The sequence below is a fragment of the Ictidomys tridecemlineatus genome, chromosome 13 (assembly GCF_052094955.1).
Source record: "Ictidomys tridecemlineatus isolate mIctTri1 chromosome 13, mIctTri1.hap1, whole genome shotgun sequence".
Lineage (NCBI taxonomy): Eukaryota > Metazoa > Chordata > Mammalia > Rodentia > Sciuridae > Ictidomys > Ictidomys tridecemlineatus.
In genome coordinates, this window is record NC_135489.1 from 91,256,593 (window position 1) to 91,272,124 (window position 15,532).

The 15,532-nt window shown below is 43.1% G+C and overlaps 1 protein-coding gene and 1 long non-coding RNA gene across 35 annotated transcripts in view; one reads left to right on the plus strand and one right to left on the minus strand.

Moving 5' to 3' along the window:
- Nucleotides 1-15,532, plus strand: part of Aopep (aminopeptidase O (putative)) — a 306,545-nt gene that overhangs the window by 80,940 nt on the left and 210,073 nt on the right. The window lies entirely within an intron of this gene.
- LOC120884858 (uncharacterized) overlaps nt 6,525-15,532 on the minus strand; it is a 38,640-nt gene continuing 29,632 nt past the window's right edge. Inside the window, exon 4 of the long non-coding RNA XR_013429881.1 lies at nt 6,525-6,910. This is a non-coding gene — a long non-coding RNA (uncharacterized LOC120884858). The remainder of the gene's footprint in view (nt 6,911-15,532) is intronic.

Consider the following 15,532-nt stretch of genomic DNA (forward strand, 5'->3'; position numbering starts at 1 on the left):
AGTTTCACTTTGCCACAACTATCTCAGTGAATTACTTTACCTTCACTGATTTACATAATATGTGAATATATTTAGTTTATTTTTCTCAAAACAGACCCTAATGTAATCAACACAAAATACTTTCTAGTCTATAAAATAAGGACTTAAACTTTTTTACTAATTTTATTCAATATTTTTCTATCATGCTGAATTTATGATCTCAGGTAAACTGCTCTATATGAGTGGGTTTTTTATATTAGGATAATAAAACAAAAAACTAGAGGGGAGAGATGAATGGAAGCTATGGAAAGGGAATAGAGAAATTACAGTCACTCATAAGGAAAATTGACTTATGGCAATTAATATACCATCAAGTTTTCTCTCTAACTTCTGGTGTTCTTCAGGTTTTAAAGAAATATTGAGGTTACCAAAATCATTTTTCAGGTCATTAACTTGAACTCTGTCATAGCTCATCAAGTCGACAGTATTGAGGGCAGACTATACATCATCTATTGCAGAGTTAGGTTGGTCTTCATTTAAAGGTATCTCCATACTCTTTAAGGTAGATAAAAGATCTTTAATTTTAACTTTTCCATCAGAGACACTCTTAACAATGTTCTATCCTTTGGCACTCAATAAATTCATCAGTGTTGGCTAATTTTCTGATAAAATCCTCAAAATGCACTACTTCATCATTAGGATTGGTATTATCCAAAGTCTTCTGTATTTTGTCATCTGTTAGATAGATTCCTATAGCATTTAAATTTTGATGAATATCAGAAACAGCTCTAAGATCATTTTTGTGAATATCCATGTTGTAAAATTTATCTTCAACTTCTGTAGCTTTTGGAATTGTTAATGTATCAGAGAGCTTGCTCATAAATTCTTGAACAGTAACTTTGCCATATTCATGTTCAGATATATGTCTTAACACTTCATTAAATATGGCATTAGCTGGATAACGATCATTGTTCATCAATAACATCTTGAGATCAGAGACGTCAATTAGATCATCTTGGAGAATTTGGGTAGTAGCTAAGAGTAGTTGGGTAGCTGTAATCCCAGCAACTTGGGAGGCTAAGGCAGAAGGAACACAGGTTCAAGGCCAACCTGAGTAACTTGATGAGACCCTGTCCCTTGGACTCTTTGAAATGTGGATTTTCTTTCATTTCCAATAAGAAATCTTTTAAATCTACTGCCATATTATCACTGAAGTTACAATGTTTAAGGGCTTCATTGACATCCTCCTCTGTTAAATTAGCATTCAAACATTTCAGGACATGTTTCAAGTTAGGTATATCAATCTTACCATTATCAACATGTGACAAGATGTGAGCAGCTTCTTTAATCTCTTAGAGCAGACTCTTCACCCCGCGAGTGAGACTAGTTGAGAAAACTTTTGACTTTGGCGCCCTTCGCCCTTCGGCTTGGCGCCCTTTGGAGAGGAGGGGAGTGGGTGAGGGATTACGTGATGTTCTTCTCAGGAGACGGAAACTTAATTTCAGCAGGGAGAAACCTGATGGGGGAGATAAAACCAAAAGGCAAGGTCTCCCCCACACCCAATAATTGGGGGTATTCTTTGGGTACCATATCTTGTCCCTGGCTCCTTCCTCTATTTCCCTCTCTGCTTCCTGGCCGTCATGAGCTGAGCAGATTTCCTCCGCCATGATGTTCTGCCTCACCTCAGGTCCAGAGCAAAATTAGAGCCAGCTAACCAGGCCCTGAAACCTCTGAAACCAGGAACCAAAATAAATCTTTCCTCCTGTAAGTTGTTCTCAGGTAATTGTCATATGAATGAAAAGCTGACTACTGTGCGTTTGTGCCAGGAAGTTGGGGTGGGGAAAATTAATAGATGAAAGAAACTTGCTGATTTAGCCTGGTACCTGCCAGTGCCTGGGTAGTTTCAAGTTATTTGAGGATACAAATGATGACTTTGTTCAGGGGACACTTACTTCCTTCTGGACCTCTGTGTTTAAGGCCCTAATCTGTTGAAGAAGCCCTGTACTGTATTTCTAAAGGTAGAGATGAGAAGGTGCTTGTTCTCAAAACCGAATGTCTATTTCTCGTTCTGTAATTCTTCCTCCAGAGTCAGAGACATTGGCTCAGATTGGTATACTTACCTTTCCAGTGGGCGCCACCACCACCAGCATTGTGACTGTTATTCAGTCAACTCACAGAAGCCACGTGAGGGAGACTGTCCCTGCCTGGTCCCTAGGCATCTTGCAGAGATTTGACTTAGGGGAAGATCAGTGCTTTTCAGCCCGCTCTCCCCAGAGCCCGAGAACCTTCTCAGGCCGTGGCAGTGCATCCCTTCTCCCTGAAAGGGATGCAAACCACTTACCTTTTATACCCATCTGCCCTTGGAACCACCTCTGTCTTGGAAACTTATTGTGTGACTTTTGGCACAAGCTCTTCCTAGGATTTGCAGGTGGGAGGAGGAGCAGAGGAGGCTGATACTGTGGTATGAGGACTGGACTGTTCCTGATGCCTGGAAGATTCTGGTCTCAGGGAATGTAGAAGAGCAGAAATGAGGGAGAGAAGTGGTCTTCTCTTGTGTGCTCCTGCCCTTCCCAAGGCCTTGGAGCCTTCAAACAAGGACTCTGGCCCAGAAAATGAATGGGGAAAATGATTGCATTAGGTTTCTTGCTGTTCTTTATACCCACAGTCTTGACTAATTTACAAGGGGCACTTCTTTTTCTCTTCTACAAACAAAAGTGTCAATTAAATTTTAGGACTGGCAACCCAAGTTGGTGGCCTTGGTTAAATCAGACAATGCCTGGCTCTTTTTCCTTCTGGCCTTCAGATACTTTAATGATGAGATCACCTGCAGTTTTCTGAATGTTCTGGATAGATGTGCTCTCCTTTGATCCTCACAAACAAGCCCCAGGTCTTCTGTGGCCCAACTGTCAAAGGTTTCCTGCAGCTGCTTTTTCTTCTTCTTTTTTTTTTTTTTAAGATTTATTTTTAAATTTTTTTTCTTAGTTGTAGATAGAAACAATACCTTTGTTTTATTTATTTTATGTGGTGCTGAGGATTGAACCCAGTGCCTCACACTTGCTAGGCAAGTGGTCTACCACTGAGCCACAGCCCTAGCTTCCCCCTGCAGCTTCTTTGAAGGCAAGCGTTGGCTAGGTTCTGGCCACTTGTGTTGAGATCAGGAATCCCTGCCCAGAGCGGTCTCTCTGCCCTGCCCTGCCATAATTTTCCACCCGCCAGGAAGGGCAGCTTTGCTTTTTTGCTCAGCTGCTTATCACATGGGTGGCGTCCCAGCAGGAGCTAACAGAGAGTTCAGGGCCTGAGCTTCTTAACTCTTGGCTGCCAAGGTGCAGAGCAGGTGGGTCCTAATGTGGTTTGAGCTCCTGGCAGAGACACAGGCCCACTCACAGGTTGTGATCTCGGCCAGGGTGTGCCCCAGGCAACCAAGCACACCTGCACCCCTTAGGACACAGCCTGAAGTGCAGACTGGAAAGACTAGGGTCTATACTGGTTCTGCCTTTGCTTGTGGTGAACCCTGGGTTCAGTCCCTTGCTTGTAAACTGCTACTCACCTGCTCACCTCTGGACTTCTGTGTGCAGCAGATGTGTCTGGATGGCTACATGTCAAGTCCTTAGCAAGTATTGGTTCTTTAATCTGGTAGGCTAAGAGAAATTTGATAGTTTCATAGGTCAAAACCTATAACATTTGTTGCTTATTAGCATGAATCACCAACTCTATAGTCTTTACCAACCCAGAATGCCCACAGTTCTCTAAAACTATAGTTCTGGGGAGAAATAAGATAAGTTTGATGAGTTGCTGTTTAAAAAGACAATGAGAAGGGCTTGTCACAAAGAATCGAGTCCAGATTACGCAGATCATTCAAAAAGGATTTCTCACTTCACCAAAGGAGCTTTTTAAGGAAGCAGCATGTATAATTTTTTAGTCTTCCTTCAAGGCTGAAGCTTGAACTTTAATCATTTAAATACTTACGTTAAATTTTCTTCCCCAGAAAATAATGAAAGCTGTAGAATAAAACCACCAGATGGTCTCTGATTCAGGTCAAAATGCATTTCTTGAGGTCCCCCCCCCCCCACATACACATCTAATAACAACAGAAGTCTGATCTTCCAGGGATTTTGCTAATTTTAACAACTATAAAGTTGTGTTCATCCTATTCTCATTAATTTTGAAAATTTAAAAAGGATATCTCTCTCTCTCTTTTAAATAAACCAATATATCTGACATGTAATATCAGCATTAAGAAGTGCTATTTTATACTGTTTAGACCGTTGGTTTTATTTATTTAGGTGGTGCCCTGGTTTTGAGGGAGTTGAGCTGACTGGTGTAAGGCCTGCAGTCTCAGAAGGGAGCTGGAGGTGCCCAGGGCCCCAGCCAGAAGACCAGCCACCAGGCTTCCGAAACAAAGGGGAAGGCTAATGCAGTTTCTTTTCTTAAATGGAGGATGTTGAGAAGACTGCGACTTTGATGGTTTTAATCTTTAGACTTGGGCAGAAACCCAAGTGTGATCTGAATGAAGAAAAAGTTCATGAAATGCCAGAAAGGGAAGTGGAAAGTAGTGGTTATGGAAACAACTAACTGTGTCTGAATTTCCAGACTCCTTGATGAATGAATGGACTGAGATGGGGCCATGTTGCTGAAATGTGTTTTAAAGACTCACTTGAGCATCCTAATGCCACCTCCTGTGCAATTCTAGAATAGATCAGCTAAAATTCAATTTTAAACAGTAGGCAGAGCCTAGGCTGCTACCCCATTATGGTTTCACATTGGCCAGACTAATCTAATTTTTTTTCAGTGACATCAATGGGAGGCAAGCAATAGATATGATTTATCTCAACCATAATGAGGCATGACACTAAGGAACTAATTCAGAAAATGTTCTTTACCAGCATAGCAAATTATTATTATTATTTTTAATCTCTAAAGGGCAGCCATTTTGTATATACAGAATTACCATGAACCATAGGACCCTGTACTGTGTGTGTACAACACACACACAGCATTCAGCTATTTGCTACAGACACACAGAGAATGTACTGATCCCCACACTGGTCTGGCAGGGCGCTTGCCACAAAGAGGAAGCCAGACAAAGCTCAGTGAGGGGAGTGGCCCCCATATCCTGGAAGAACTTGGGGCCTTTAAGACATGGTAATGTCCTTAGAAGCTGCAGCAGCCATCCCTGTTGTGCGTTCAAGTGGAACAGGAGTCCCTAGGAATCAGACTTGGGCTTGTCTGGCCTCTAAAACCAGGAAAAATGACTTTTTACAAGGGGAAGAAAGTTCTCTTTTATGACTAACCCTGTTCCTCTTGTAGCAAAAAGCTCCTTCATTCTCTGCCTGATTCCAGCAGCAGAATAGCTGATGGCCCCATGATGAATAATGCATTTTTGTTTATTTGCTTTATTATTAAACCTTTCAGCTTTTTCTTTTCTGGGCTAGATAAACTCATTAGTTTGGGGTTCCTTTTTTTGTAGCTTCTTTTGCTGATTGTGTAGTCATCTTATTTGCTTTCTGCTAGGTCACTTTCTAATTCTCTTCACTGCATAGAAGTTGAAAAGCCCAAAACCAGACCCAGGAAGCCGAAAGAGGTCTCCTTCCTAGTCACTGCAGAAGCCACTGCATTGAACTCTGGACGCTGGGCCTGGCATTGTGCTGGGTGCACTTCATGTGTTGGTCCATTTAAAGCCAGTCAGTCTCTACAGTAGAGGCCATTATTGTGGGCATCCTGCAGAGGAGGAAACTGAGAAAAGAATGCTTCTGTATCTCGCCAGGTTCTAGCTGAAGCTGGGCCCAGGTTGCCTCTGACTGTGAAGCTGTGGTCTGAGCTACTCAGCACTGGGGCTGTGATCTCATTCACCTATCACTGAATCGTGGTATGTTAACCCTCACAGCTATGCTGGGCAGCTGACTTGCTTTCTGTTAAAAGATCATGTTAGCTCTCCAGACCCTTGCACCACCAAGTTATCACAACTTAAGGCTGGTCACTGTGTGTTCCTGGAAATTAATCTTATTAAACTGCTTTTCAAAATTCTCAGTCTCTTTGTATTCTAGTTCAGCCTCTCAGGAGCCTCCTGTCTTGATTGGAGGATCTGCTGAGGTCTCTTAACTGGTGAGATGCTGGGGGTTTGGGCCCTGGGACCCTCTGCAGGATTGTGGCCACGGTTCCCTTGGTTTTCCCCTGGGTTTCCATGCCAGGCTGAAGGGAAGGGAGGGGAGGTTCAGAGTGAAGGTCTCGCTGTCTAGGAAAGTAAACTTTTAGGTAGGATCTATTTTTTCAAATTCGAAGGATTCACCAGGATTTCACAATAACTTCAGTCCTACAGAAACCCAACCTGGATTTTGATTCAAGTTCAGGGCTATCATGTGCTCGTTGCTATCATTGAGAATCTGGGAGATGTCAGTTAGTGGAAGCCATACCTTTGGAACAAAACCAGCACTGCCTCTGAAAGTTACTCACACGAATCTGAAGTGTGTGTCAGCCAGCTATGGCATAGTCCCTGATGTGAGAAGACACTGTGTATTGAATGGGAGAAAGAAAGGTTAAGGCAAAGCAATGGAGAGTGAAATTTATTTCACTTTTTGCCAAAGATATCTCATTGATTTCTCCAGATCACAGTTTCATCAAAATTAAAATGGCAGTTAGGAAAAACCCTCTTACAACACATTTTTTAGCGGTAAAACAACAACAAGATTAATGTTCCATAATTTCTTCAAACTCCTCTAAAGAGGGTTTCAAGAGTCTTGGTCTTTAACTTTCCTCTGTCTTTCTCTGGTTTCTTGATTGCTTTGTGGCAGCACAGCAGAGATGTCCTCGTCAGCCAAGGATGGTCTCGGAGGCTTGCTGGAGGGACTGGAGCCATCCTCATACATGGAGCTTGATGTGCACTGTCCTCAGCACTCTAGAGGCCTTGGAAACACTGCTGGGAACAGAGATGCAGCTAGAAGAGAAAAATTCTGCTCAAAATAATTCCCACTCCCCCCAACCCCCCTTGCTGTGCAGCTCGGTTAATCTGTAAACCAGGGGAGTGTGTTATTGAGAGCATTTGCAGAAGGGCGGAATCAGGAGCTGGTGGCCCAAGCACAAAAAATGTCTTGTTACAGTTATTTACAGAACAGGGTGGATCTGTGTCTCCTTGAGGGAATCAGGGTTGCATTTTTTTTTTTGCCTTAATGGAGGGCAAGAGTTAGAGGAAGCAGGCCTTCTTCTTCCTCCTGCAGTCCTGCTCTCTAGTCTCCTGTGCAGCCGTTCTCCAGCCATTCTCCAGTCTGCAAAATACAACTGCTTCCCATTTGGTAAGAGGTTTTTTTTTTTTTTTTTTCCCCTTTTCTTTTCCATTTGGCAACAGCATTTTCCTGTGTTTTTAATGGCACCAAAATTAACATGGCTGTTTTTATTTAACAGGAACAACTTCAAGTTTTATATTACACACCCAGCCAAAGAATCTTTGATTTTTGCCCTGGCGTTTCCCAAGATGTTAGCGTGGCTTTGGAAACAGGGCTGTGGCCCTGCTGTGGCCCACTGAAGGGGCTGCCTTGCAGATAGGAGGGAGAAGTGGGAGAGGAGGGGGCTGGCTTCCCCAGGTTACGATTTTTAGAATTCGCTTTCCTACTGAATGGCTCAGTTTATGAGTCCTGCTGGATCTCATTTGGACCCTCCTCAGCTCCTTCCCACTGACAGCATGATGGAGGCGTCCTAGGACACCAGCCATTTTCTGGCCTGGCCCTTCTGGCCCTTCTGGCCCTTCTGAAGCAAATACCCTCTCTGGAGCGCCAGTCCCTCCCTGCCCTGGAGAGAAGAGGGCGGCAGAGCCATCTGTGGGGATTCCTCAGGAGGTGGGATCTCAGATCCCAATTAGAAACACTCCAGGAAACACACATCTTTATTGTTAAACAAGTAGTTTGTCCCTCCCCCTGCCCATGCTGGGGATGGAACCCAGGGCCTCAAGCTGGATGGGCAGCACCCTACCACTGTGCCCCATCCCCAGCCCAAACAAACAGTCCTGTGTGAGCCTGGCCAAGAGGGCGCTTACTTTAAATAGTGAAGTAAACACTGTTCAGAGGCGGGCCGCCTGCACTTGGAAGCCCAGTTCAGGTTCTGAAGTTGGAGCATGCAGGGTTCTTTTGTTCTTGGCATGAGTTCTAGAGAATGTTGTTTCCTGGGTTAGTAATTGGAGAGTTAATGGGGTTCTTTGTGATGCTACCTTAGAAGAGAGACTGTTTTATTCGATTCGGGGACTGTAATTAAAGTGGCGCCCACTGGTGTGGCTAGAGTTAAGGCTGCTTCAGCTTTTCCAGTATAAACTCATATTTCAGGAGTTTATAACTAGCTATAAAAATGTGCTTCTAGCTATAGACCCATGCCAGGTCTATAGCTCTAGACCCAGGAATAACCTTTAGTTTTTAAAAAGTCTTTTTTTTTAAGAGAATAATTAAAAATTCAGTTTAGCTGTGTATAATTTGTTAAGTTACAAGGATGCAAGAAAATAAAAGTAACTGCTTTTTGGAGCAAAAACTTGTGACCCTTATTATTTTAATGTGGACAAGGTCATTAGATATTTTTGTGTCTTCAGAGGAAAATGCAGCTACACGCCTGTGGGAGCCATTCTAAAAGGATATGGTTGCAGCTTTCCTATGGCAACAGGCCTCAGATGCCCAGCAGATGCTTCCCCTTGGCCCCCCCAGACCTGAGCCTCCCACGGACTGTTGGCAGAGGTGCTTTGCCAGTGGGTTTCAAGTTCTTTGTCACAAAACTGCTGGCCACAAAGTGCTCTGCAGCCTCTAGCCAGACTGAGGTATGGCCAGCCCCTCCTCCTGAGGCCATGGCTGCCCTCCTGCCTCACTGGGCCTTTGCCCTTTGGGCCCTACGTGCTGGGTCACACTTGAGCTGTATAAGAGACCCACTCGGGAGTCGAGGGGTGGGGGTGTCTTCTTCCAACCCTTGTTTTGTGTCCCTTCTCTGGATCCACATAGGTAGGAAAGATCTGGGAGGGAGTTTGCCTTTTGAGGAGTCTTTCCAGTTCAACGCTGTTAGCTGGGGCTTTTGGGACACGCTGAGATGGGTGTGACACAGTTTACACAGGTGATTTCAAAGTTCTGCAAATAAAACCTTCCCCAAGGCCTCTTGCTAGGCACATTACCTTTAGCCACTCTCTCCCAGTGGCCGGGCTCTTACAGATGCTGTGATGATGGGATGGTGGGGGTGGGTGAGACAGCAAGGGAGGGAGAAGCCCTGCTAGTCCTGACGTTACTAGTGAAGGTGGTGCTGCAGAACCAACCCTGGGGGTGGCGGGGGCTGTCGGTGTTGGCAGCAGTGTAGGCTACACACTTCTCTCTCCCTGGGCTCTTCGCAGAAGCCATCCTTCACCTTGTTGAAGTCAGCGGCTTGGGGAGTCTGCTCTTACCCTTGACCTATACCCAGCATGCCCACTGGAGCTTACAAGTGGCTTTTGGTAGATCTTGCTTGTTGATGGATGGTGGATTTGGTTTGTAGAAGAGATAGGGATGGACCTGTTCAGAGCCAGGTCTCCATTTTATACCCAGAAAACAACTTTTCTTCTTTTCTGTGGTTTCCGGTTTAGGAGCAAGAAACTCGGTGACCTGAAGCTCTGGAACTCCATTAGTATAGAGAGAATGCCATGTACTTAGTGCTTTCGTGTCCTAGGGACTGTGCCCCGAGCTTTGCCTGTGTGGTGTCAGAACTCTGTAGCCTAGGTTTTTATGATCTTGGTTTTATTGATTAGGAGAGCGAGGCTTGGCTTATAGGTAGCAAAACTGGGATTTGAAAACCTTGGTCTGTGAAACTTTAAACCCTTTACTCTTTTCCTCCACTGCAGCCGTCACTAATTATATAATTAATATCAGATAACTAATTCAGCCCTCTAGAACACTATAGAAGGTTTCTTAGGTGAGGGTTTGAGAAGAGACTTAGAAGAATCTATATTTGCTTTTCTTCTCTAACTTAGGGAGTCTTTTCTCCCTATATACTCCCTTACCCTGGTGGTGGACTCAGATGACCCTTTATAATTTCTATGGGAACTGTTTGGAGGCCCTTCCCGCATGTTTTCAAGGCTGGAACTGTGGAGTGATCTTTTCCTGACCTGGCTGGTATTGGGCCAAATAGGACATTGAGCAAGCCAGAAACCAGGCCCAACAGCAGAAAGCAAATGGAGATAAATATTTATCCTCATCCCAGTGGGATGCCTAGGTTTGCAGGATCAAAAGCCTACTTTGTGTGTGTGCCTGTTGGTAAGCCTTGGACAAGTGCAGAGGCGGGCAGCCTGCAGCAGAGTGAAGACTGGTACCCAGGCTCCCGAACCCTCAGACAAATTCCCTAGTGATTTTAAGAAGAAAAAAAAAAGCAAAATGGAAATGAGTCCCATTTATAAAAATATAAGTTGCATTTCCTAGAATAAAAAAGAGGAGAAACAGAAGTAGGAACAAACACAAAAGAGGGAAGAGGAGGAGAAACAACAGAAGAAAGGACCAGAGCCAAAAGCAAGGAAAGGGGGCCGAAGAACAGGGGTGGCGTTGGCACCCAGAGTATTTGTCGTAGGAAGAAAGCGGGCAGGTGCAAGATGAGGCTCATTCCGCCCTTCTGTGTGTCGGCCTTCCATTTCCTGATAGTATGCTTTGGAGCACCGAAGGGTTTATTTTGATGGAGTACAATTTGCCTGTTTTTTTTTTGTTTGTTTGTTTGTTTTGTTTTTGGTATCATGTCTAGGAATCCATTGCCTAATCCAAAGTCACAGAGTTTTCTTCTGGGAGTTTTGTAGTTTTCATTCTTCTGTTTAGGTCTTCTATGCATTTTGAATTGATTTTTCTGATAGTGTGAGGTAGGTGTCTTTTGCTTATGGATATCCACTTGTCTCAAATTTTTATTTTAATTTAACAAATGAGCATGATTTTGTATCAGGCATTGTGCTGGATGTCAGGGATAGAACAGTCAATAGAACGGTCATTGACATCACAGTGTCTCAGAACTTGGGGGCAAAAAAAGTGAAGAAATTTGAGAAATAAGGTAGATTTTTTGAAGGAGTCAGATTCTTTAGCAGAGCTTATCAAAGTATAATATGAGGAAATCTGCACTGGTATTACCTGGATTGCTTATTTAAAAAGCAAGCAGTTTATTAGTTTGTAGGTATATATATGAATAAATTATATTTGTTTATTATATATATTTCTTATATTAGTACAGTATGAAAATTATTGCTTTATATATTGGATGTTAGCTAGGCCTGGTAATTTCCTTAGATTTTTAACAAATATTTGAATATCATCTATTTACTTTTTCAGTATGAAAACAGTCAGTTCCTTTCTGTGGCCTTATTTTGAGATCCAAAGAAGTGAGGACATTGTCCAACCACATACCAGTTGCAGTTGTGGAAGCCATTCATTCTTCCAAAGCCTGCTTGTTAAGAAATGTCTTAGGTGAGAAACATGATATCTCTGGAAAGAGAAGCAAAAGGCTGTTTCCTCGTTCCTAAATTGGATGCACTTCACAAAGCAGGCCATGCCCAACATGCTGGGGCTCTGGGCACAGTTTCCCTGCACCACTGGCCACAGCTGCCATTTCAACCAAAATTCTTCTCTCCCATTAAAGGACCCACAAAACATATTTTTGAGTCTCCTCTGCTCACCTTGGCCACTGGCAGATGTGGTTTGATTCTGGGGACAATGCTTCCCTCTTTATACCTGTATTTCCTTTGCTGTTTGCTCACTGAACAGAGAGGGAGTAGAATGGCTTGACTCTAGCTCTCTTGGCATTTGGCACTCGTGGTATCTTGGATATCATTTGACCTTGTGACTATAGGTGGCACAGGTGGGCTCCATAAGGAAAAGCATGATGGCACCTTTACGCATGTCTCTGTGCATTGCCTGAATGGTTCATCTATGTGGAATACCAGGGTTCGGAGGCCCACTGCATTTCAACTTTTAAAATGGGAGATAGCTGTTTCCACCCTGTGAGCCTGATGGATGTTTGTGAGTCCTTTAAAGAGGAACTGGGGGGAGAAGGGGACATCATTAAAATGTTGTGTTGAGTCCTAGAGAGAACATGGGTGAATTCATTTTTAACCAGAGAGTAGAGAAAACTGCTGGTTTTGAACCCCAGAACTAGTAGAAGGAAGATTGGTCCATTATACCACATGAAATACAAAATACTTGTGCATGTTAAAAAAAAGTAAGCAAAGCAAACGAATCATTGGGGGAAAAAATATAACTGTAATTTATACCTCAGGCATTTAAAGAGCTTCTAAAATCAGAAAAAAAAAATAACCATATAGAAAAATGGGCTTCAGATATGAAGAAACAGTTCACAGGGAGAGATGGGAATGTCCCTCAAACCTAGGAAAAGGGGCTGGACTCTGCACATCGCAGGAGAACACAAGCTAGGCTGTACTGAGGTGCCAGTTTTTACCCATCAGTCAGATGAGCAAGACCCAGGAGTTCAGCACCGTGCTCCCGTGGTGGAGCCGCAGGGACAGGGGCACTCCATGGTGTCTACCTTCTGGGAGGGAATTTACAGAATCTAGCCATAGAAGAGATCTCTGACTTCAAGTTCTAGGAGTTTATTCTAAAGGTACATCAGCAAAAATATGGATGATGGATGTGTGCCATGGACTAGAAGCCACCCCAATGTTCATTAGTTTGGGCCAACTTAAGTAAACTGTGGAATAGTGGAGCACTACAGAGCTGTGAAAAGGGATGCACCCCATATTGTCAAGTGAAAAGAGCAATGTCAAGGAAGGGTGTAGAGACATTTAGCAAAAATGATGGAAATATATATGGCAAAAAATTTTTAAAAAATACCTAAAGTAGAAGGGGGAAATAGTGTGGAGGATAGAGGAGGGTGGCCACACTTTCCTAACCATACCTTGTTTTATACATTTGATTTTGGAACCAAGTAAATATGGATCATGATTATAAAACTAGTTATTTTTAAAGTAGCCCCAAAAGTTTAAAGCAAAACGAAACAAACTATTTCAGGGTGATGGCATAATGACACAGTAACAATTCCAAGTGGGGAGATACAGATATAAAACTAATGAGATTCGGCTGTGTGAAAACTCTGCGGTCATGAATTTGACTGGGAAGGGTTGAGTGAGCTCCTCAGGCAGCCTTCCTGCCACTTACCAGACTCTTATTGTTGTGGTGCTAGGGATGGAACCCAGGGCCTTGTGCACGTAAGGTGGGCCCTCTGCCAGCGAGCCACACACCCTTCCTGCCACAACTGAGAGGCAGAGGAGAAGTGATAACTCCGGTTGTCGTTTCTAATCACCATTTCTTACCAAAAAGAACCATGGCGCCTCGTAGAAATTATTGTTTTCAAACAGGAAAGCACTACTTGTGCCTGGAGTTTTTTGTCATGCCAGCAAGCAAAGAAGCCATCAAAGATGACTAGAGCTACAGCCCAGGACCCAGAAAGCACATGGAAGAGGTTCCCAGTGGCACAGTTTGACGTCAATAAGATGATAACTGCAGTGGCTCAGAACACATTAAATATGTTTAAACCTGTGATTTCAGAGTAATGAAAATAAACCTTTCACCACCTTTTAAGGACATCAGGGAATTAATTCATTATTTTGAAAACTAATAAGTAGAATGAAGCATTTAGCCTGTCTTTTCTATGTATACTGCATCTCATGTAATCAAACTGTTGAAAAGGGGAATTTTTCTTTATAGAAGAATTTTAGCAATAAATTAAGAAGTGATGACAAAATAAGATTATTAATATTTTTATAACCCCTAATTAATTAATAAATCTAGGCAATGATCATTTTGTGCCTCCAAAGGGGCATACATAACCTCTGTTGAAATGTTCTTTCCCAACTCAAATCCACTTGATCCTGATCAAGCCTCTAGATCTGATTGCCAACTTAGAGGAAGTGCAGAGGACAGAGAAGCAATAGAAACGATGCTGCAGGGCCACAGAGCAGGGGGACATCTGGTGGGTAATGGGGAATCAGGCCTATCTGATTACTACTTACAGGAAGCACAGAGGAACAAATCAAAGGACACTATGGGCATGGAATGAACAAAGTCCACGCAGTCTGGAACTGCTGAAGACAGTTTTCTTCAGTGAACAAATTGCAAAGAAAGAGAAAGGAGGAGGAAAACTTTGAAGACACTTAGCAAGATGTGGACCTGCTTCATAAGTCCTTTGGCCAAGGACTTATGAACACTGACTGGATAGTCAATCATATTCAGGAATCATTAAATTATTTCAGGCATAATAATGGCACTGTATTTTGTTTTAGAAAGAGTCCTTACATTTTAGAGCTATGTACTGAAATATTTATTTGAGGGAGATAAGTTGCTGGATTGAGTACTTTGTCATAATGGGGAATTCATACTCCATGTGTCAGGCAGCGAGACGTCACTTGGGCTCTTGAGAAGGAAGAGAACCAACAAAATGATGGGGAGTCCTGGAGGAGACCCTAGAAATGCCAAGTTAAGGGTTAGGGTTAGAGGGCCTGCCTAGCATGTGCGAGGCCCAGCCTGGGTTCGATCCTCAGAACCACATGAAAATAAATAAATAAAGTAAAAGGTATTGTGTCCAAATACAACTAATATATATATGTGTGTGTGTGTGTGTGTGTGTGTGTGTGTGTAATTTTTTTTAAAGAAATGCCAAGTTAATTTGTAGGGGTGGGATGGTCTTTTCAACAAACATCCTGGATGACTTGTCTTCTCCCCCATTAGTGTATTATATTGTATGTAAGTGAGTAGTCAGAATAGAGTGGCTGGACCAGAGTCCAACCAAGAAGCTGCCACCACAGGCCACACAGGAGGAAGTTTCCCACACAGTGAATACTTTATTTTCTAAGGATTAGTGTGGTCAGGGTTTTGCTTTGGCTCACCTGTTGTCCCAGCTGTGGTCAGCCCTGGACTGTGCCTTCACAACCTTGGCCAGTGTTTCCTGTCACTCTGAACAACACTGGAAAGGAGCTGATAATTGATGGAAAAGAACGTGGAATATTTTCAACCATTAAATAGTCACCTCTGTTTGTGTCTCCTTTAAAAGAAGTCTAAGTGGTTCTTAGGGTCTCAAGTTAGTTCCCTGCATGTCCCGGTGGCTTGACTTATAAGTACAAGGCCTTGCTGAGAAATGCATTGAGATTCCTGTTTATGTAAAAATTTTGTTCTCTTTCTGTTTAAACTAGACCAGAGAGAGACTTTAACAGAGTTCAGAGGTAAGTGTCTGAGCTGGTTTCTTTTTGCTTCATTTGAAGTGGTATCCATGTAACATTCCAAAGAGAAAGGCAGTGAAGCAGGAAGGCGAGTCTTTATTTATGTCTGTGCCCAGTGTCTCTTCCAGAGGACAGTTTCAAAGACTCCTTTGATCAGTTGATTGATGTGTCAGTGGATTTTCTAGATTCTTTTATTGTTTTTTGTTCTATACCCCTCTCCCTCAAATTAGTCAATCCCAGAGCAGGGGATCTTGGGGTCAGAGATGGGTTGGTACAGGGTGGGTGTGGGCCTAGGGGTGTTTATCTATAGGAGAAGATGTATTGATGAGATTGCCTGCATTTGGGTTGATTTCTTTTCTCTCTCTTTTTTTT